General features: G+C 47.8%; 1 protein-coding gene across 2 annotated transcripts in view; it reads left to right on the top strand.

The window, feature by feature from the left end:
- IGLON5 (IgLON family member 5) overlaps positions 1-18,875 on the top strand; it is a 1,589,367-nt gene that overhangs the window by 1,282,132 nt on the left and 288,360 nt on the right. The window lies entirely within an intron of this gene.

The following is an 18,875-nucleotide window of genomic DNA, read 5'->3' on the forward strand; positions in this document are numbered from 1 at the left end:
GATTACAAAATAGTTTGCCAAGAACTCACTGAGTATCTTCCCCCCACTCCCTGGGCCCCCACCACACTTCCTGCCTGGGCAATAGTTACACATGCAGGAGCTGCATTGTTTCTCTGTTGAGGGCAGATGTGGAACAGATGATGGCAAGTGCTTGGCAGGATTAGTCAGAGAAGGTCCCTTCTCCCTGATTCAGCAGCCTTAGAAGCCTCGGTTCTCCAGCACAGACCATGCAACTGCCTATGGGTGTTGATTCGTGCTCCACAGGTATTGGACTTGCTGGGTCTCACAGGTTCATTCTTCCTGGCTGAGGCCAGCTTGGGTTAAATGATGATACTTCTATCAGCATTGACATTGTTAGTATTCCTTTTGATTGTGGCAGTAACCATTAAAAATAGATGGTGGCAAGCTCTTCTCCTGGTTTTACATTCCATGCCATTTTGGATTTAATCATGTGTATAGGTTTGAATCTAGGGATGGTATCGGGGCCTTTCAATTTTTCAAATGAAAGGGACTTCGAGCCTCAATCAGCACCTCCGTAACTGCCCCCATGTTGCCAGGCAGCAGTCTTGTAACACAGCAATATATTCCTTTATCTATTTTCGTTCTGGGGCTTCAAATGCAGGCTTTGCAGCGCTTACTGGAGCCTGGGGCCCTTCCAGCTGTCAATTCCCATGGGATATACAGAAGTGTTATCACCTCATGGCCTTCTGGCACTGGTTCCTCCACATCAGCCACTTGCTGACAAAGAAGGGTTTGTAGCTTTTTCAGTGGGCATTTATTGTTTAAGAAGCCTGCTGGCTGGCCGTCTCGTGATTATCAGCGGGTAGTAACCTTACCTTTGTCGCCATAGTAATGCATGGACGCCGTGGGTGTCTCAGACTGTGTTCGCTCTAAGCATGTGGCCCCAACCATGATGTTGAAATGGACCCCCAGGCATCTTCGGCCGGGCCTGCTTGAATACCTATGGAATCCTCCTTTTAGCACTGTTAAAAGCAAGTGGAATCCGCAGGGATTCATTGCAATGCCGGCTTAACACAGTGCAGATGGTGTCATGACTTTTTTGGTTCATCTTGGTGCTGAAAGGCATGGAAACCGGGGACCGCACGACTTCCTGTGCCCTTATTACATCCCGCCCAGAGAAGTATTAAAATGCCACAGAGAGGGCTACCGATGCAGAAAATGTTAGCAGACGTTGTCCTCTGCATAGGGTTTCCACCCCACATAAAAAGCCCCAGTGTTGCTTGACTGAACAGTCTGTTATTTGAATCAATTGTTCAGCCACTCCCAACTGTCCCCTCTGGTCACTCCAGTACCTTGCAGAACTTTCTGGAGCAGTTTTTTTCACATAGCTGTCCGCCGATACACCAACAGCGTGTCTGGCCCAAAATACCCACCGGAAACAGGAGGGCCCAAGGGTGTCTGGAAACCCGCTGGCAGGGCAGGCTGAGAATCAAGGAACACACTATCAAAAGGAGCATTATTTTACATGCAAAGGGAATCAGTCGTCTTCTCTTCAGTCACAACTCTTTATCATCCTGTGATCTTCTCAGCCTCACAGACGAAGTAAGCTGGTGCGCCTCACCAAAAACAATATTTGTTTATGTTTCATTGGAGTCACATTAACAAGTTATTAGTGGGTCGAGTTAAAAATATAACACTTAAAAAAAAATGAAAATAAGCATGCACTTGGAAACTGGTTATACAAGTGTTTACAATTCGGTTAATTGTAAGGTCATAACATGAAGTTGCTCTAGTATTACATGTGTTATGTTATGGTGCTTTATACCACACAACACTGCCATTTTCATGGTCTCCAGAAGCTCTGGGGGATCTGACAAAGAAGGGGGGTTGGGAGGGTTTAGTTAGTGGGCTTGAGAGGGAAGAGGGCATGAAAGCTTTGATGTGCTGTTGGTAGCATCAGTTCAGAAAATTGTGCTGGTTTGTTTTTAGTTGGCAGACGTTATGTGGTGTATAGAGTATGAGTGTGTATCGGGTGATGTGTGTGTGATTGGTTGAGTTTCTTGTGTGTTGTGTGGTATCTGTAGTTTGCGTTTTTGTTTTGTTTTCTAGTCATGTTTCAAAATTTCAGGACGGTGCATTGATTGTGAATGCAAGATCTTTGAACATTTTTGTCCAAGATCATAAGGAGTTCCAGTTCAATTCCACCACTTCTGATGAAAGGGTAACTCAAAAGTACATTGCAATACACACTTTTGCTGAGTAATGCGAATTAGATGCAGTGGTTGCCTGTCCAATGACAAATCACAGTCAACTAAGGAACTGTTACCTCTATTTGGACAAATACACTTATCTACACCAGTGAAGACTCATGCAAAAGATGTAAACCAAAGTAGACTGTGCTTCCTTCTAATCCCAAAGCAATTGTCCTCATTCAATGGGGTTGGTTCCCAGGCCATTTTCTCTTTATAGGGTGTGCTAGGCAAATTAATGAAATATGCAAATGTTTGGAGGGTGGGCTATGGGAGTGTGGGCATTGCATTTGTCCCTAAAGACCACTTAGCAGCATGAACAGATCCCCCACCACCAAGCCCAGATGCTACTCATAGGGGGTCATGTATAATGGGTAAATTGGGAAATGGTGGCAGAAAATCAAGGGTATCGCTTTTTCTTCTCCATGTTCAACTACAGTCCATTTCCTTGGTCAGATAAGGCAAACGAGGGGCGCGGCACAGAGCTAACCTCTCCACCATGCTCTCTTCCTCCGTCTTGTGGTGGGAACACATTGTTTAATGGCTGCATGAAATTTCCATGCAGAAGTAAAAGGAATTCATTCCTACGGAATCTGATTCACATTAGCACCTGCTGGTGAGCAAGCCGATTCCCTTTGGAATCCATTAGTAAAAGTAAAGAATAAAGGCAATTTCAACTTGCTTTGCTCTTTATTTTTGCACTCCTCCCTGCAAAAATTGAAAAGTTGTATGAAGGGGACCCAAGATGATGCACGTGCAAGCATTGGTGGCGCCCTACATGCAATTTGCATTTTTTTCTCCAAAATTACCTCCAAGAGTCTTCAATGCTGAGGTGTGATGATAGCATAATTAGGGGCCGATTCATAGAATATTTGCCCGATTCGAAGTGAATTTGCCGTGCTGAAAAGTGACTTTGCCCGGCCGACCCAAACCCCAATCATGGAACCATGCAAAGAGTATTTTTGCAGTGCAAAGTCCGGGCAAAGTCAGCGCACAGAGGCATAGACAGGGTAGGGCATGAGTGGGCAAGGCCCAACCAAAATCTGTAAATGCCCACTCAGCAGCACTGTGTGGGCATTTCCAGCTGTTAGGGTCACTGTGGTGGGCCCCACTACATTAGATTCAGGCCCAACTTGTTAGACAATCCTGGCTGCGCCTCTGGCGCATCGTCATTTTTGCAGTACAAAATGACTTTGCCCGGCAAAAATACACTTTGCAGAGTTCCATGAATCAGGGTTTGTGTTGGCAGTGTAAAGTCACTTTTCAGAAGTACAAATTCACTTTGAACTGGGCAAATATTCCATGAATCCGGCCCTTAGTATTCGACCGAATACCGAAAATGGTCTTGTACTCTAACTTTGCAGCTGGAAAGGGCTGGCCTTCTAGGTACACGTCTGCACAGGCCTTTCAGTCAGATCTGCCTGCGACATGCAGGAGTCCCGCCCTGCTTCTCTCTCTCTCGCTCTCTCTGCCACGGTCTCTGTCGCAGCTCTCTCTCTCTCTGCCACGGTCTCTGTCGCAGCTCTTTCTATCTCGATTTCTCGCGCTCTCTCTTTCCGGGCACTTAATTGTGCTGAAACAGCGCCTCCTGTCAGAAGTCGGGCTGCTATTTTATTGTTCACAATGATTTCACAATGCTGGGCTCTGTGCGCAGGATGCCAGACTGCAATCACTGACTGGGCGCGGAACGCATCTTTTGAGGGGCTGCACAATGCTGCTGATTGTGTGGCATTAAGGCCGGGGTGGAGATGGAGGGGGACAGAGGAAGGGGACGGCACGCAGAATGCTGCACGCACAAGGCACAACAGATGGCTCCCATAAGCGCCGGCGCGTGTGTTTTTGGAATGGAGCACTGCGCCACGTGCAGAACAATGGGAGACACAGTTGACATGCTCTCGCGAGAGCAAACATTTCCCATTTTATGGGAATGGTGCTTGCCTGTTCTATTTAGAGCAATGTGCGCTGTGGCGTCGCTAGGTGGGGGGGATTGGGGGGGCCAGGGCCCCTGTTGCGTATCCGGCGTGGCTCCTTGGATGTATGCGGAGCGAGTGTGTGTGTGATTGCGTGGGCCCCCCATCGCCCCCACAATACTTAACAGCCCCCCTGTGAAACCCTGTGTCCCCCTTGTGCCCCCCAACTAAAATGAGCAGTGATCATGTTCTCCCCCTACATTTGTCTGTGCCCCCCCTACTTTTGTCTTTGGCCCCCTCTGTGCCCCTCCTAAATTTGATTCCTGGCGACGCCACTGGTTGTTACATATGTTTTTGTGTGTTTTTGTCTCTTTCTGAAACACCTGTTCTTTTTTTCACAAAGTTTCCGTTATTTACTGACTTGCCCCAACAGGGTGCTGGCATTAAAAGCCCAGCAGCTGTCCACAGCACGAGCCCTGCCCAAGCATCTTTACGGATACATCGGGCTGATTCATGGGATTTTTTGCACGGTTCAAAGTGACTTTGCACTGCTAAAAAGTGACAATGCACTGCATCTTTTCTCTACGTCTGGGCGAAGGGGCTGGGGGTCAGAGAAGGAGGGGTGTGCTGGATCCTCATTAATATACGTGTGTGCTTGTTCATGTAGTGGATTAACCTTCACGCACATAAATGAAACAGGTGGATGTTGCTGTGTATGCACAGGATCCCTTATCCGATGCTTCAGAGGGTAGGAGGCTAGCTTACTTTGGGAAGAGTCGCTAAGCCCCAAAGTGAGTTGCCCCTAGGGTGTATACTGCCAGCAAAAAACATTAATAAACAATGCTCCTTTTTGCACCACAGTTTGCTTAGGCCATGATTTATGGAATTATTTGCATGTAAAACGGGGATTTGCATGCCATTCTGCCCTCAAATCCCCTTTTGACGAATAGGGATTTGCGGGCAGAATGGCAGGCAAATCCCTGTTCCACACGCAAATGATTCCATGAATCAGGACCTTTATGTTTTGCCACCAATATATAATTTGCACAGGGTATTTCCCCTCAAGGGGCAAATAAGTAAACTCAGAGCTAACCCCTTTAGTAATGGCACTCTCACAGTTGTGACTATACAGGCAAAGTCTTGTTTTCAAATAATTTGCAGACATTGACTGAACAACCACCTTTAAGCATCTGAATTTAAGTTGAAAATAACTACTCGATCATTTCAGATATTAAACATCAATTCACAGCTCCATCAACATCCTCTGCCATCAACACTGTCTTCATCAACAAAATCAGCAAGAGTCGCCAGCACATAGAGGCCAGCTCTGCAACCACAGACCCTTGTCACGTCCCTCCTCGCAAAATATCCACACCCTGGACAACATTCAAGACACTCTCGACATAGGACCTGGTTGAAACCCTGGCCGCCATCAAACCAACATCGAATACAGCCAAAATCCTCCCAGCATCCATCCTCAAGGCCCTCCATGCAAAAGCTCTACTTCTATACCTGGAGATCATCAACAGCTCCATAACGTAAGGCACCTTCCTATCGGCCCTAAAAACAGGACAAATCCTCCCTCTTCTAAAGAAACCCCCATTGGACACTGACAACCTAGGTAGCTATCGCCCCATCACCAGTCTGCCCTTTCTAGGTAAGATCATTGAAAAAGCAGTAGCTGCACAACTGCAACAACAAATTGACACCAACAATCGCCTCCAAACCTACCAATCAATGTTCAGACCCAGATGCAGCACGGAGGCAGCAACGTAATAGTGTCACTGTGGTATAGTTGAATTTTTAGAAAGTGTGCCTAATAGCGTCACTCTGCCAAAGTTTGAACTTAGAAAATGTGCCTAATATCATCACTGTGGTGTAGTTGAATCTAGAAAGTGTGCCTAATATCATCACTGTGCTAAAGTTTAGTGGATGGGGTTGACATATCTCTGTATCTCCTTTTTAGTCTATGTATATGCTATGTACCTGTATCCCCATGTTATCTGTATCACATGTTTACCCTATCCATCCTGTCGCTTTATATATGCATGCCACTACGTACGCCCCCGTCCTGCTCTTGTGCTTGGTCACAGGCGCTTTACTGATATCCACCATATCACACTACTATGCTTACTCTCTCCTATACACCATCATTCAAATAGAACACACCTATGCTATGACACATTCGGCCTAGCTGTTCTCATACTAACATGACCCCACAAACACCTCATCATCCTAATAAAACACAGTTAGCTGAGCACATACCGGCTAGCTTAGGCGTCTCCTCAGGCCTAACACAGCCATAACTCAGTCTGGGTGTCCACCCTCCAGACTGAACACATCCAAATGATTTCCTCAGCACCAAACCTACTGCTAAGAATCGGCTATCGTGCAACAACCACAACAGCTGCACACATATCCGGTGTGCCCACGCACCTTACGACTCTCTCTACTGACTTGAACTGCGGTTCCCGAGGGCGTTCAACCTACTAGCGCTTTGAGATCATACCAATGATACATAAGGCGCTATATAAATGCCAAGTAACATCATAATATAACATACAGGTGGTGAAAATGCCCTCAACATTCTTGATGACGGCCACCCCGGCCTTCTGGATCTACTCAACCTCTCGGCCGCTTTTGACAGAGTAGACCACCAGGCACTTACGGACATCTTACATGGAGTATGGGAATAAGCAATCTAGTCCTACGGTGATTCAAGTTCTACCTCGCCAACCGCCAGCAGTTTGTTCATATGGATGCCTCTAGATTGCCAATGCTACCCATCAACTGTGGGGACCCGCAGGGTTCCATCTTCTCCCCAGTGATCTTCAATCTATACATGGAGCTGCTGGGAGTTCTTCTAGCCACACTGAACATTCACATCCACCAATCCACCCATGACATACAGCTATACCTCAAGAACGACTCCAGCAAGGACATCCATAGGCTCAAAACCCTGCCTCTTGCTGATTCAGTCTTGGATGGCCAGTGCATACTTGGAAGCTCAATTCCTCCAAGACCGAATTCCTACTACACACCAACAACACCGAACACCCAGACATACAGACCTGGCTATCAACCATGAACTCTGAGGGCTTCACACCAAAGCTCACCTCCTGTGCCAAGTCCCTTGGGTTCAACATCGATAAACACCTTGAGCTGGGTTTCTCAGCCCTTTAAGATGAGTAGCAATACCCTGGAGATGGATGGGGGTGCAGATTTTATTCATACATCAATAATCAAGACGACTCAGGTAGGTTGGAAAAAGGGAGTCAGTTTGAATATCAAGTATCTAAAACAGGGATTACAACGAACATCAGCACTCGCTCGATCTTCTTACTCAATGAACCTTACAAAAAACTGAGGTTTTATTAGGCAAATCAGTCATCAGTGACGTTGTCGACGTGTGTCACTACCTTCGTGGCAAACTACAAAACCTATCGGAGGGAATGATTGGCTCTAAGTGAATAGCTAACTATAAGTCCATATCAGTATAGAACTGTGAAGGAAAGTGATAGGGTACTTAACATCAGGTGGGGCAACTAAGCTCTCCCCTTAAAATGGCCACTATGAACGTCACTAAATACACGACATTCCATTGGCTACACAAACTATAGGACCCTTGATTACACAGTCCTCTACAATTGGTTGGCTTCTAACCCCGTCAGTACTTTTCCACATACATCTAGCAGCATGCAGACCGAACGTCCAGGTGCTAGTGGGCTCATCTTAACACTAGCTTCCCACCAATTAATACATCAATACATCATCACCTCAATGGTCCAGAGTCAATTAGTACTTAGAAGTTTGGCGTAGAGTTTTTACTGTCCTCTGAGAATTTTTAAGGAGTGTAGGCACAGCCTGCCCTCGTGTGTAGGTGTGACCACCTCGATTGGCCAACTTCCTACTTCCACGTGACTGGACACCATGAAATCCAGCCTTTTCATGTATTTAATATCATTTTCGAATAGTCCTCTGACGTCTTTTGTTTTGCTCAAGCCTTCTGAACAGGAGTCTCTGTTCTTTCACACAATTTGTGTCCAATGTCAGTTCAATAAGACCTTGGGCCTCATTACGAGTTTGGAGGTAAGGGAAAAACGATGCCGGTAAAGGATTACCGGCATCCTTTACCGCTCTGGTCCATTACGACTCAACAACCCGCTATTAGCGGTACCGTAAATAACAGTGCCTCTAATAGCGCCATGGGCGCGGGCATGCGCCCTCACATGCCGGCAATAGTGGCATGGCGTAAACAGGCTCTGAACACGAGTAATGGGGACATGCTAATAACGGCCTACAGAAGACAGAAAACTACCTTACCGGCATGGAGCAAATACCGGCATTGCAGACCACCCGTAAACGGCCATGTGCAGTGTTCCCAACTGCCACAGGTGCACACAATCATCACAGGTGGAGGCAATATAGACAGGGCCAGCACAAAAGGAGCACACCCCACCCCTTCTCACACCCAGTCACACCAAAAAATGATCCCAATACTACTAGCAATGCTGGGGCTGGAGGACATGATTGCAGTGGAACTTCAGCAACAACAACAACAACAACAACAACAGGCAGCACAGAGGAGACGCAGGAGGAGAAGGAGTGTGAGGCAGGCACAGCCTGCACCACCACTGCAGGCAGTTGTACCACACAGGCAGCCCCCAATCCCCCGAATCGGAGCCAATCCATTCAGCCTAACCCCTGAGCAGATCCACACCCTGTATCGTCTGGACCGGGACACCATCACCACCATTGTGGACATGATACAAAACGACATTGCCAGCCACATAGACATCCGTACCGCCATCCCCCCTTCACTGAAGGTGATGTCTGTGCTCCACTTCCTGGCCACAGGCACCTACTAGCACACAGTAGGCCAGATGCATGGCATATCACAACCATTATTCTCACGTACGCTGAACCAAGTGCTCGATGCCCTCCTGAAGCACACAGGCAACCACATTTTCCTACCACGGACAGCCCAGGAGATCTCCAACACAAAAGTTGATTTCCATTCACTGGCCGGCATCCCTGGTTGCATTGGCACCATCGACTGCACCCATGTTGAATTGGTGGTCCCACATGCAATGGAGGCAGTGGACCGCAACTGTAAGTTATATCACTCCATCAACGTGCAAATGGTATGTGACTCAAACAAGATCATCACACATTGTTGTGCCCGATTCCCTGGATCAACCCATGATTCGAAGGTCATGTGGAACTCTGCGATACCACGCTACATGGAGCGACACGCAGGGCACAGATCTTGGCTACTCAGTGAGTTGCATGTCAGGCTCATGGCATCGCGATGTGGGTAGGTGATTGCGGGGTGAGATGCATTCTTCACCTGGCTGAGATGGAGGGGAGATGCATACTTCACCTGGCTGAGATGGGGGAGGAGATGCACTCTTCACCTGGCTGAGATGCGGGGGATGCATACTTCACCTGGCTGAGAGTACCTGAGAGGACAGATCATGCTCATACCCCAAAGCAGGCCAGACTGGACCTGACACATGACCCCAAAATGCAAGACGTAAGCTGCCCTACCATGATAATGATGCAGTGCTACAACCATTCCATAGCCATCAACATGAACACTGCACATAATCAGACCGTAGCCCCCACAACACAATGCAGCGACAAGCAATTAGCATGGCCAATGCACAGCACCAAATACCATCATCAAAAAGGACATGTGTCCATTACTGAATACAAAGGATTCACATGAGGGCAAAATACATGAGCACACCCCTACACCAAAACAGAGGTCCTCCAAAACAGCATGTCAACATCTGTTGTGCAAAGTGAGATCATCATGAGTCTGCCATCAACGGTGACGGGATGAAAGCATACAATTGACTACACATCACCCAGATCATGGAAACAACCGGTGTGGACTACCACAGTGCATGAGCACTCACAAGGAACAGGACACCCCTGCGCCCACTAGACGATGCCACGCACACCTGTCAATCAGATTAATTCACACATTGCAGTTACATCATGAGGCTCTATTCATGCATGGATATGTGGGTGCACACAGGGAATAAATGCATACTATGGTGTCATTGATACAGGTCCCATATGATGTGATCACTTACACGTAACCATTGTTGCACACATGCAGGTGATGCAGCCTATCCCTTGAAGAGGTGGCTCCTTACCCCAGTCCGGAACCCGCAGAACAGGCACTAAGAGGACTACAATCGTGCGCATACACGTACCCGTGTGGTGATTGAGCAGACATTTTCCCTTTTGAAGGCACGGTTTCGCTGCCTTAGCAGGTCTGGTGGGGCACTCCTTTACGGGCATGAGAAGGTGGGCAAGATAGTCATGGCATGTGTCATGCTACACAATATGTGCATCAGACGGAATGCGCCTCTGCCCCCTGACGCTGATCTGCAACCACCTGACGATGAGGAGGGTGGAGATGGGGCTGCACTTCAGGGAGGCAGCGATGCATAGGAGGGATGTGCCATGCTTCAGACTTCGATTAACCAATGTTTCTAGCACACATGGATGCGGAGTGTGACATGGAGGTGGGACTCAGGGCACTGGGTGTGTCAGGGATATGGACACTGTAGACTGTTCACCAATAAAGCACACATGCACAATAAGGAATGTCCACTCATGTGAATTCTGATTTCACAACAGGTGTATTGAAGAAATATGACATATCAAGTGCACAAGCCCTCCACCCCACACACCCTCTCCCCTTCCCCCCTAAATGTCCCCACCCTCTCCCCCGTCCCCCTCAACTTCCCCACACACCCTCTCCCCTCTCCCCCTCCACTTCCCCACACACCCTCTCCCCCTCCCCCTCCCCCTTCAACTTCCACACACACCCTCTCCCCCCTCCCCACTCAACTTCCCCACACATGGTGTGCACTTGCATGCACCAATAGTCTTCAGGAGTATGGAATGGCAAGCTGCACCTACACCCCTTTTCCACTGGCAGCATCGGGTGGACCCCTGTCTGACCTGCCCAAATTCCGGCCAGACCTACGCAGGGGGCTGGTCTGTCTGGAGCTGGCATTTGAGGCGGTGCCTGATTGTTCAACCACCTGTGTGGTGCGCAGGGCCTCCAATGCTGCCACCATTTGGGTGAGGACCTGCCTCACAGCCGCCAATTCACTACATATGTCTCTGGAAGTGGACTGGATTGCAGATTTGAGGGATGCTGCGCATTCCCTTATTTCCTCCTTGCCTGGCCACATTCGGTGATGTGCTGGGTCAACAGCCCTGTCAGCTCCTCCTGGTGCTGTTGTATTGCCCAGGGTTCTACATTATTTAATCGCGGGACTTTTCATCGCAGGGTTTTTTACCGCAAATTTTTTTTTGAAAAAAAAAACATCACATTTTTTTTTTTTGGTGGGGGTTACCGCCCCAAACCCCCCGTTCACTTTTATTCCCTTACACACATTTTTTTAATTTTTTAACCCCCCCAAAAAAAACGAGTTTTATTTCGAAAATAAATTTGCGTAAAAAACCCTGTGATGAAAAGTCCCGCGATCAAAGGACGGTATACCATTGCCCAGATGCCCTCCTGCCTGTCCCGGACACTGGCAGATGTTGTTGGTGCATGCGGAATGGTTGGGGCCTCATGCATGCTCCCCGTGGGGCTGAAGCTCCCTGGCCAGGACTCCACTGCGGACAGCTCATGGCTGCTGGCATACTGATTTCTGGGTGGGGAGTGTTGGGGTGACTGCTGGGGGCCTGTAGCAGTAGGTGTTCTGGGTGTCAGAGTGTGTTGTTCATCATCGGACACAGATGCCGTGGCAGCTGTCTCCCCAATGGTACTGCTTGCAGTGGATATGTGCCTTCAGCCACTGGCTCCTGTGTGGATGTGGCTGGTGGGGGTGCTGTGGTGGTGTCCGTAATGCAAATTTGTGCTGTCCGTTCCTGCGTTGTGTTGGGCTTGCGCAGTAGTCCAGGTTGCCCTCTTACCCTGGATATTGAGGGACGGTTTGCTAGCTCCATGACCCTGGACCTCTTGGCTGGTGTCGCAGCATCCTCCCTGGGGTCCTGATCTTCACTCTCAGATTATGTGCCTGTGGGGGACCCAGAGAGGGAGTCCATTAGTGATGGGTCTACATGCATCAGGCAAGCATTGGGGTAGCTGCATTTCTATGGAATGGCAGGTAATTGGCGTTGGGGTAGTGACATACGGGTTGCCAGCCTCTTGGGTGGGTCATGCAGGGATGCGTCTGGGATGTAACATATATGGGTTGCATCATGCATGTGGACAAGATGGTGCTGTGCACTGCCTGTAGGCAGTCTTGCAAACATCTGCCTGGTGGACCCTGCTTTGCATCATTGCACTGTCTGTTCAGGGGGACATCATCGTGTTATTCTTTACAATGGTTCAATTGGGACACCTACATGCATCAGTTGATGACGGGGCTCCACGCTCCATGTCCCCCACTCCCTCGATTGCCTCCATCCCGATGGTGCTCGCACAGGTCTCCTCCCAGCGATGCATCTTTATGGGAGAGGCCGCACCACCACCTGTTGCCATCCCCTGGCTACGGTTAGCAGAGATGATGTTGCGGACGCGTAAGTGCAGGTCGTCCCAGCGCTTCCGGACATCTTTCACTGTGCGTGGGGTGGTGCCAACGGCACTCAATTTCCAAGCCACCTCCGCCCATATCTCTTTTTTCCGCTACACTGCAGGTCACCGCATGTCATTGGAGAAGACAACATTCCCATTTCCTGCCAGCGTATCTGCCAGCATGTTGAGCTCCTCTTCTGAGAAGCGCTCCTTGCGCAAGCGCGCAGCACCTTTTTTTAGTGCCTTGGGCATTGTAATATGCTGCAAGTATATGTTGGAACAGGTGTGGTGGTAATATGGGTCCTGGTTGCAGAGAATGGCAATGGATTGTGTTTTTAAAGATGGCCGCCGTGCTCTTTCATGTTCCTGTGCGATGACACTACTTCCGGTTCCGCTTATTAGCGGTCATCGCTGATAGCGGTCACCGCTAATGCCGGCGGCATGGATGATGGTGGAGCTATCTGCGCTTTGCGCAATGCCAGTAACGGCGATTTTTCGCCCTTTAACGGCAGGGCGGTAAGGTCGTTACCGGCATGGCGCAAAGCTCGTGCCAGCATACTCGCCCTCTAATAGCGGGCTTGGAGCAACACGGACACGGTATTTGCTCCATGCCGTTAAGGGCAGTTACTTACCTCAAAACTCGTAATGTTGGCTCATTCAACTCCTTCTGCTGAGATTTCATTTGTAATTTAATTTGCTTTTAACATATATATATATATATTCGTATATATATATATATATGTGCTTGCCGCAATCTATTTACTATAAAGATTGATACCAACTTTTAAGATTACTTTGCTGCTTGCGTTTCTATTGCATCTGTACACGTTTAAACTAGCTTGATCTCTTCATCTGTTTCTGTGGCATAAGCTTATTCACCTTGATCCCAAGATGTCACTTATCCTTGATACTTTCTTAATGCCTTATAGAATATCTGCATTCTCTGGTCTCTGCATCTCTTCTATGTGTGTCAGTTCATTTCAGTTGTGACGTCACCATTCATCTTTGCCATTCATCTTCTCTGCTTCTTCAGGAATCTCATTTAAATGGCCATCATATTGTCTTGTATGTAGGCACGGTTTTCTCAATGGGTACCTTGCCTCCCAGATCTTGTTAGGTATAGGTACTCTCACTGATACTGTACAAAGTCCACGCTCTGCTCTTTGCTGGTTCAATTGTTCAGTGTACGTCACATACTCTGGTTTCCATTCTATAGGTAATAGAGGCGGGACAGTTGGAGTAGGGGTACTTGGCTCCTCCACTACAACCTCTCCTTCAAGACAAACATAGCTAAAACAACTCAGACAGCTTCGTATCAGCTCTCCTGCCTATGAAAATGCAAGTCCTTCCTCCCTTCGGAAAGCTTTAGATCCACTGGTCGAGCACTGGTACTATCCCAACTGGATGGGCACAATACACTTCTCAAAGGCTTGCTGTCATCCTCCCTTGTTCCCCTGAGAAGCGTCCTACACGCAGCCGCACGCCTCATCAAGGGTCTACACAGATATAACCACATCACCCCAGCCCTCATCGACCTTCACTGGTTCCCAGTGCATGCACAAATCACCTTCAAGTCTTGCTGCATCATATATAAGGCCTTCCCCCTCAAGTCACCCAGCTACCTCGTGAAGAAACTGAGCATCTCCAGCCGACAGTACATCACTAGAAACCAGGACACGTGTAGACTTGAAATCTGCTGCTGCAAAAAGTAAAGGGCCAGAAAACAATCCTTCTCTGCCTATGCCCAAAGACAATGGAACCCCCTCCCGTCAGCATCAGACTCACCCCCACGCTCCTACAATTCAGAAAGAAATCAAGAACCACCTCTTCAAGGAGTCTCACCTCCTCAACACCTATGCAATCATGTCACAACTCGCACCACCTGACTCGTTAGACACCTCTTGCCCCTCTCCTCCCCGCCACCAGTACACCTGTACCCCTCCTCTGTGCCCCTCTGTCACAAGTCTAGGCGGAGAGCACAGGGCAGAGGCTATCTCTCACTGTATGTAAGTAGATTAAGGGAGATTCTGGAGACAATGCAAGAATATAACAGATTAAAGGTACATACCAAGCTGTTAGTTGAAAGAGGTATTCGCAGGAACTGCAGGAGCAGGCTGTAAACAAAGAGACACAGAAAAGGCAAAGACAAGCAAGTACACTGGGCAACTTGGATTGATCAGAAATAAGAATGTACTGGAATATGATAAGGGGTCTCCAGGGATTAAGGAAAGCGCTTGGGATAGGTACCAGCAGATTACTCTTAACAACAGTCATACAGCAACGTCATGACTTAGGCGTGCCGAAGAAACTGTTGTACTCAGTGCAAGGGTAAAACTGAAAGACCATATACTGAGGCAGGTACAACTTCAACGGACTAGGTGAAGGCAACAGAAGTCTTCCCTTATCTGATCTGAACGGAGACCAACCCAGGGTCACACTGTAAAACGGATTCAAGTGGAGACACCACAGTGGACCAAGATGTATACAAGTAGAAAGTAGTGTTGAAAGAAATAACCAGGTACAGGACAGGATAGGATATCAGAAATTGGAACACACAGGAAGCAAGGCAAGGAGCCCAGAGGAACAGGGCAGAAGGCAGAGGAGTGCGGAAAGCTGTCAGACGGGAGCCTAGAGGAACAGGGTGGAGGGCAGCAGAGTGTGGCAAAGCTGTCAGACGGGAGCCCAGAGTAACAGGGCGGAAGGTGGTGGAGTGCGGCAGAGCCGTCAGGCGGGAGCCCAGAGGAGCACAGCAGAAGGCAATGGAGTGCAGCAGCGCCGTCAGGTGAGAGCCCACAGGAGCAGGGCAGAAGGTACAGGTGGGAGCCCAAAGGAGCAGGACGTAAGGCAGCGGAGTGTGGCAGATCCGCCAGGTGAGAGCCCAGAGGAGCAGGGCAGAAGGCAACGGAGTGCGGCAGAGCTGTCAGGTGGGAGCCCAGAGGAGCCGGGCAGAAGGCAGCAGAGTGTGGCAGAGCCGCCAGGTGGGAGCCGAGAGGAGCAGGGCGGAAGGCAGCGGAGTGCAGCAGAGCCGTCAGGTGGGAGCCCAGAGGAGCAGGGCAGAAGGCTGCGGAGTGCGGCAGAGCCGCCAGGTGGGAGCCCAGAGGAGCAGGGCAGAAGGCTGCAGCAGACTGGAGAGGGAGCTGCAAGCATCAACAGCAACAGGAATCAAAAGGCCAAAAGAGGATTTCCAGGAAAGGTCAAAAACTGGTAAAAGAAGCACCAGCACGAACTCCCAGAGAAAGCAGTTGACTGACAACTGCTTTTGTTCAAAGTGAGCTTATAAAGGCCCTCCCAGCTAGCCGGCCAGCAGGGTGGAGCTGTTTGCATACTCTGGCAGCTGTGTTCAATTAAGCCCAGCCCTGGCTTCAGTAGCCTGCAGCAGTAGCAGCAGTGGTTTCTAATCAAGTGCTCTCCAGCTCTCTGCAGCCTAGCCTGCAGTAGCTTGGAACAGGTGAATGCAATCAGGCCCTCTGCAGCTCTTAGTAGCTTGCTGCAAACAAATGTATTTAGTATGCCTCCTCCAGCCCTCTGCCTTTTGGACAGCATACATGTCCCAGAATGCATCTGCTGGTTTAACCAAAAAGCTGGAATGGAACATGCAATTAGATTAGTCCAAAACTGCAGTGGTAAAACAAGGAAATAAAGGCATAGAAGCATGTAGCGGTGCTGGGTGGCAGGCGAGTAGGATCGTGACACCCTCTGTATCCCACCCCGACTGTATATCTGTTCTGTTGTTACCTCTGAAAAGCGCTCCATTGTGCATCTGTATTGGTGTATGCCTCTGTAAAGTGCTCCATTGCTTTTCAAAGCTAGGTTTGCTCTGAATAAATACCATAATAATAATAAAAAAATACATTTGATGCTTCTTCCCTGTGACATCTCCTATTCGCAATAAGAACGATACCAGGGATTGGTCCACAAAATGCCTGGAGCCATGCCACAATCACATGGAGCACTAACATACTAAATCTATTTCCTGTAACCAGTGGGATCTACCAGACCAACTTCTGAAAGGTGTTCCAACAAACCAATAACTCTATAGGAAAATATCTCCTAAATAACCAATACCTCCACTCTGAATCCGTGTCCAACTCATATCACCTAAAAAGCATACGTCTGCCTTTTTTTAGAATATTACTGTCTCTCTCAGAGAGCACAACCCATCATGGGGGTCCTAGCCAATTCTTTTACTGAGGCGCATGTCCTCCCTTACCCTAGACACAGCTTGACTATAGTGGGAATGCTCTCATTTGGGAAAGTACTTTATATGATGCAATGTTTCCAGTGAGAATAGACCTGTGGTGATTGAATATGTGCCTTTATGATGCCCTCTCCGTACAAGGAATACAGCGGCACATTATGACGGAACCTTTGAAAACTTTCTGGAGTTGCAGTTACTTAACACCTCTGCTTTGTTAGCAGGGGACCATTCCTTTCTTCGGTATTGGCTTACATGATGCAGCCATACTGGGATGCTGTCCTTGTGGCCAAGAAGTTGAGTTGTTTGAGTGCTGTCCTGCATGTAAGGATTTGGTCCTGCATAGCAACTGGTGTCATCTGAACATGCCTAGATGTCCCACCAGTGCATCAAATCCCTCTCTTTTACTTAGAGGTTCAATAAGCCCATTTGACGCAAGCTGTTAAGTTTTTACATCTTTGAGAATGGTGTGAATGGATGTGATGCTTACAGTGTTGTGGAATGTATGGGCATTGTCCCGCTTTTTATGTACATCGATTGACACCTGGTGATTAAGTTGTTGCAGAATCACTATGAACTCTGCCTGTTTTGCTGTATAGGTCCATTGCCTCTAGATTACAAACATACCCTGCCCTTGGTATGAAATTACGATAGCTCATTGTGGAGATTAGAAGTCATTAGAGGCAAACAGTGCCAAGAATATTCACCATTAAAGCTTGAGTAGAATGCTTCTGTGAGATATCCCTGTTCTTTGTTTTCTCGACATGTATTGCTATTTATTTAAGAATGGCTATTAACTGTTGCTGCATAATTGATTGTAATATGTAATTAAGATAATGTGACTGTATACATACGGAGTGTATAAAATGTAATGATAACCAAGCATACAATTATGTAAAATTGATTGTAATATGTAAGAAAGATTGTGTGATTTTATAATGGAAGGAGTGTATACGATTTAATTTTAACCAGTTATGCACTTACATGAAAAAAAAGAATGACAATTTTGATTTTCTATTCTAATTTCTTTAACTATCTGGAGTTTTGCTAAACCATAATTCTGTGCGTTGGCAAGATTTCTGCTGCAACCATCGATGCAGGGAATTCTTTCGGCACACCGATATTACTTTTTGGTTCAATCTAGTCCTGTCTGCAATTCGTATCTTCGAGTGTCTTGGGAGGGCTGTACATTTTAAGGCATAGATGCTCTCAAATGTGACACATGTGTTAACCTGCATTTGATTTTTTTCTAGTTGCAATGCCTGGGTACCCGCATATCTAGGTATAACCCCATGGCTGTCCTTACAGTTATTGTAAGCGTATATGCGTGCTGGTATCAGGAACTGGGAGGTCCAGGAGCAAGGCTCGGAGCAGTGGAAAGCTATCCTGACAGGTCTTTGAGCAGCACAGCAGTGGCAGTCTTCATACACATACATGTTGCAATTAGCAGTCTGTCGTTAAAGGATTTCAGGCACATAGGGATGGATCTGCCAATGATCTTCAGAGTGCTGCGGGTATCCTCATAATAAATCTGCATGAAAGGATGGGCTGGCAAGAGAGTACTGTAGTATTCCTTCACTTGCTAATGTCCGTCAAGAGTGTCGCATTTCCTGCCCCCCAGAGTCCCTCAAGGTGCACCCCAAAATTCCAACGAAGTGCATTCCCATTCCTATTACCAAAATTCACTTCCGAGTGTCACATTTCCTATCGCCAAAATAGTTGGCCCCTTCTGTTTTCCAAACTCAAATTTGGGAGGGGCAATTCCTTCCACTTGAAATTAACTTTTCTACAAATTTCAATGTTGCACTTAAATCTACATTCTGATGACATTTTGTAATTTATAGTTAAGCCTAATATATGCTGGCCGAATGTGTCACGATGTGTGCTGATTTTCAACAGCTCCACGAGAAGGAACTGCTGCCTGCTCCCTTCTGCTCTTCCCTTCTTGCCCCACTCCCGCTTGACCCAAGCTTCAGGTTGGCTTGTTATTGTTTTTTTAATGAGAG

Source organism: Ambystoma mexicanum, chromosome 1p (genome assembly GCF_040938575.1).
Source record: "Ambystoma mexicanum isolate Mex_15411 chromosome 1p, UKY_AmexF1_1, whole genome shotgun sequence".
NCBI lineage: Eukaryota > Metazoa > Chordata > Amphibia > Caudata > Ambystomatidae > Ambystoma > Ambystoma mexicanum.